The following is a 5,183-nucleotide window of genomic DNA, read 5'->3' as shown; positions in this document are numbered from 1 at the left end:
AGGTACATGCCCTTGACTGGAATCTAACCTCGGACCCTTCATTTCAAGGGCTAATGCTCTATCCACTGAGCAAAACAGGCTGCAGCTTAATTCATTTACTTTTAATCTATATGTGTCTTTATATTTAAAGTGGGTTTTGTTTTTGATCCACCCTCATGATCTGTCTTTTAATTGGTGCATTTATGCCACTGACTTTCAGAGTGCTTACTGATAGAGTGACTGCCATATCTGGTGGCTTCTGGGGCTTCCAGGGTGGCAGGCAGGCGACTTCTGGAGTCGTCCACGGGGGCCTGGATGGTGGCTTGCGCTGGCGGCTCATGTGGTCCTGCCCTGCTGGCAGTATTCAAATTTGCCGCCATCTTTGTTGGTGGCTAATTTGAATATCTCGCTGATTAGCCAATGGGAGGTGTAGCAAAGGTATGGTCAATTACCGTGTTTGGGTATTATTAGATAGGATAGGACTAGAGGCCCCATGGATGAAATTCGTGCTGGGGGTGTGTGTCCTTCAGCCTGGCCTGTGCCCTCTTGCAATCCGGGACCCCTTGGGTCGGGTCCCTAGGCCTGGCCAGCAATCAGGACCTTTCAGTACTTTCCTTCCCTGGCTGCTGGGCTGCTGGCAGCTGGCCCTACCCCTGCCGCTGCCATTGCTTGCTGTGCTGCGCTGCCCTCCTCCCCCGCCACTTGTTGCCTCCCTCTGCGGGTGACAGGCATGGGTTGCAATGGCTTGGCTGGCCTGGCCTCTCTCTTTGGAGCGACCGTGTAGGCCCACCCCCACCTTACCCCCCATCAATCGTCCCGCCGGCCGGGGGCTGGGGCCTCCCTCTGCAGGGTGATTGTGGGGCAATGGTGGGGTCCCCAAACCAATTGCATTGCACCTGCCTTGGCTGGCCTGGTGCCAGTGCATGTCATAGCGTGGTTGTCCGGAAGGTTGTCTGGACGGTCATTCTGCTGTTTGTTCATTCAGTCGATTTGCATATTATGCTTTTATTATTATAGATTATCCCATGTTTTCCTCAAGAACACTTTTTCCTAAAATGAAAATGCCTTTGTTGCAATTTACGTAAATAATGCAGAAAAAATAAAATTAATTCAAAATTCTACCCCAAGAGTAAAAAAAAACAAAACCTGCTATGGTTTTAAGTATATCCCCCTTCAGACATCTATACATGCACACATTTTCTTTGTTCTGTTTTCTCTCCATTTATTTTACTGTTTTAGGTATATACATTTCAGAGAGGAAGCGAGAAAGAAACATCTATGATGAGATAGAATCATGGATCGGCAGCCTCCTGCAAACCCCCCACTGGGGATGGAGCCCACTACCCCAGCATATGCCCTGGAAACAAACTGTGATCTCCTAGTTCACAGGTCAATGCTCAACCACTGAGCTACACCGGACAGGCTAGGTTTCTGATATGGATGCAAAACATGTAAATTTTCAGCTTTTATTCCTAATATGTGCATAAATGAGTGCACATTTTTCACCATACGTTTTGGTATGTACTGTTATCATTTACTTCAAATTATTTTCTAACTTGAATTGTGATGTATTTTGGGGTTATTTAGAAGTGTATTTGATAAATCTTAAATATTAGGAGTTTCTAGGTGCCTTCTGTTCCTGCTTTGTAGATTAACTGCAATGACAACAAGAAACGTACTGTATATAATTTCATTTCTGTGAAGTTTGTTGAAACTTGCTTCATAGCACTGCGTGGTCTGATCAACTATAATTGAAGTGTGCCCCTCTGCTGCCACCTCGTGTGCACTTTGGAAAAACACCTTCGTGCCTTTCAGCAAGTAAGGTTGTTGGGTACAGTGGGTCTCAGAACCTTGACTACAGTTTGCTGCTCAGGTTGTTGAAGTTTTTACATCTTTACTGGGGTCTTTGTGGGGGGCTATTGGTTCTGAAAGAGGTATGCTCTGTCTCAGAATGAGAGAGGTGTGTTATATGTATTATGGTTATAAATTATTATGATTATAGAATTGTCTAGTTTCCCTTGTAGCTCTCTTCTCTGTACTTTGATTCCATGTTATGAAGTGCTTGGGAATTTGGATCTTCCTGGTAAAATGAAGTTATTGATCCGAAGTGATCTTCCTTAGTTATAGTTAAGCTTTTGCCTTTAGGACTTGTGTGTTATTGTATAATTTTTATTGGGTTTATGTTTGTTTAATATATCTTTTTCCATTCTTTCACTTTTGATCTCTTTGTACCCTTATGTTTTAGGTAGCTTTTAGTTTTTATAGTAGTTATGAGTGAAATGAGTTGCTTCTGTTTCAACATTTTTTTTCCATTCAGTTGTTCCAACACTGTTTTCCATTGCTCTAAGGAGATGTTGTTATCACACCAAATTTCCATATGTATTTTAGTTTATTACTTGGCTTTGCATTCTGTTCCATCAACTTTTCTATTCATAGGACATTACCCAAGTTTTTAAATTACTGTAGCTTTATAACACAATATATTTATCTATCTGGTCAGGGTAGCTGTTATTCATTCATTTGCTTTTTCAGATGTTTCCTTTATTATTTTCAAATATATTTGTATTGATTTCATGGAGGAAGGGAGAGGGAACGAGAGAGAGAAATATCCATGATGAGAGACGATTATGGATCAGCTGCCTCCTGCATACCCCCTACTGGGGATCGAGCACACAACCTTGGCATGTGTCCTGACTGGGAATCGAACATAATTTCCTGGTTCATGGGTCAATGCCCACCACTGAGTCATACTGGCCAGGCTACCAGGAGTTTCTTGATACTCATATCTTACCCCTTCTTGCCATCCTATAGTTTTTGAGATCACCTAACAGAAATTAACATACCACATATCCTGCACTCTTCCTAAATATCACCCATTTCACCTCCACAGTCTAAGACTCTGGTTCCCCATTTTCCAACATTTCCTCCTTGTAATATTGCCTTCTTGTCTTTGGCATTCATTTGTATGTGAGTTTTCCTTGGGCTTGTATTAGATGTAGTGCATCTCTTGTCAATTTGATCATGTTAATTTGGTTATTAGCCCAGCTGTTAGAATGTACGAGGTATGAGGCAAATAATTGCTTTTTAAATCTCCCACAGTTTTGAAGAGCCGGCCTTGTGTAATTATCGGCTGGGACACAGCTAACTTCTGACACTGCTGAAGCCAAGAGATCAATGACACCTGCCAGCAAAGGTAAGCAGTATCATTACTTTTCCATTCTGTTAACCTTATGTGTGTGACACTGCAGGGTTTGGTAGGATTTTGAAAATCTGGAATTATTTTTTTCTCTTATACATTGACATTGGCATGAAAAAAACGTATTTGTGAAACTAGCTGCTTGGACTTAGAGTGACATGGGTTCACTTTATTGAATCACGGGTTTTTGTGCAACATGAGGATCTGGTTCAGTTCATGCATTTGGCAACTGAGGTCTGGTGTGTGTGTCCAGCTCTGGGTTGTGGCTAATGTGTCTTAGTCATAGATCTCTGCTATATGTCCAGGGTCTGTGGTTTTGGGTCAAATATATATTCAAGTGTGTGTCTGGGGTTTTGGGTGTCTTTGGGTGTGGCTTTGTGTCCTGGGTTCTTGTGTGGGGTCCGAGTGCAACTATAGATTCAGATGCCGGTGTGTGGAATCTCTTCTTAAGAATCCTCTGTCAGTCTTTGGTATCAGTTTCTGGCTTTTGTGCTGCATAGCATGTTTGAGTCGGGGGAATTGTTTGAGTTTGAGTGCCAGGGTTAGGGCATCCAGGTTTTGGTGTGTGATTCTCTATAGGGTCCAGGTTCTGAAGTGCAGGGTGTGTGTCTGGGGTCCTGATTATGGCTATGGCATCTAGTGTCTGTCCACTGATGGTCATTGCGTTGAATTCAACACTAGTAAGAGTTCCCAAGTTTATCGAGTTGTGGCTGGTTATGAAAAAGCTAGGAAAAGTTCTTGGCAAGTGGAATGGAAAATCTGAGACTCTAACAGGGCCTAGTAATTTATAGGCACAACTAATAAATCACAAAAACGTATCTTCCCTAACCTAGGATGCTTAGAAGCAAATGGGTTACACGCTCCAGACCATGTCTGGGCAGATCCACCTTGGTTCAGATCCCTTTTCAGTGACATTTTTTAAGATGAAACTGATCAGAGAATGACTCTTATCACTGTTTATGCTCTTTGTAATGCATCAGCATATCAAAGGACAGACTTGGAGAGTTGATAAATATTGTATTGAGATATTCCATTGAGACTTCCCCTAAAGTTGTCACCTTTAAAAACCAGGTAAAACCTTGCCCTGGTCAGTTTGACTCAGTGGATAGAGCATCAGCTTGTGGACTGAAGGGTCCCGGGTTTGATTCCGGTCAAGGGCACGTACCTCGGTTGCAGGCTCCTCCCTGGCCCGGGCCCTGGTCGGGGCTTGTGCAGGAGGCAACCAATCAATGTGTTTCTCTCACATCGATATTTCTCTCTGTTTTTCCCTCTCTCTTCCATTCTCTCTAAAAAGCAATGAAAAAATATCCTTGGGTGAGGATTAAAAAACAAAAGAAAACAAAACCAAAGCAGGTAAAACCTTTGCCCTACCCATTGTGACTAACTTGGTTGAGCATCGTCCCATGCATCCAAAGGTCACCTGTTCAATTCCAGGTCTGGATACATGCCCAAGTTGTGGGTTCAACAAAAGGCAACTGATGAATCTCACCGTTTGTGATTGACATACCTCTCACATGGATGTTTCTCTCTTTTTCCCTCTGTTTTCCTATCTCTGAAATCAATAAAACTGTATTTAAAAACCCAAATAAATAAAACAGGTAAAACCCTTAAAACAAAGGTGTGCGTTGTTCCTCACTCCTGTGTCTTCCCTTCTCTTATTTCCTGCTTTTACTTTCTTTCTTCTAAGCTCTAAAGGTCCCTGTCCCTGTGAGACTTGCAACGGGGGAGCAGTGGGCAGTGGTACCTCATCCGGGCTAGCTCCCTGAACCTGTCTCCAAGGGTCCCTTGATCTTGTCTCTTCTATTTTAATCCCTGCCTTTGTTTCACTCTGTGGATGAAAACAGGCCACTTGCTAACCTGACAAGGTTAGAGGTTATGAGAACCCAGGCTATAAGGCGAGAGAGGAAAAATGGGTGCCTGGTTTTTAAATTTGGCTTTTCCATTTGAATTGTTTTCTGAGAGTTTGAACAAATGACTTTGCTGTGTAAATGAGAGCTGAACTAGTTCA

General features: G+C 42.8%; 1 long non-coding RNA gene across 2 annotated transcripts; it reads left to right on the top strand.

Moving 5' to 3' along the window:
- Positions 1-1,321: 1,321 nt before the first annotated feature.
- On the top strand, positions 1,322-4,831 carry LOC107183446. 2 transcript variants are annotated; one of them, XR_001514236.1, is made up of 4 exons: positions 1,322-1,496; positions 1,706-1,797; positions 3,079-3,172; positions 4,470-4,829. It is a non-coding gene; the product is annotated as an uncharacterized LOC107183446 (long non-coding RNA). The 2 variants fall into 2 exon arrangements; XR_001514235.1 differs by lacking the exon at positions 1,322-1,496 and having other exon boundaries at positions 1,505-1,797; positions 4,470-4,831.
- Positions 4,832-5,183: the final 352 nt, after the last annotated feature.

This window comes from Myotis davidii, unplaced genomic scaffold (genome assembly GCF_000327345.1).
Source record: "Myotis davidii unplaced genomic scaffold, ASM32734v1 scaffold880, whole genome shotgun sequence".
Taxonomy (NCBI): Eukaryota; Metazoa; Chordata; class Mammalia; order Chiroptera; family Vespertilionidae; genus Myotis; species Myotis davidii.
Note: the sequence above shows the minus strand (reverse complement) of the source record. Positions and strands in the feature narration are given on the sequence as shown.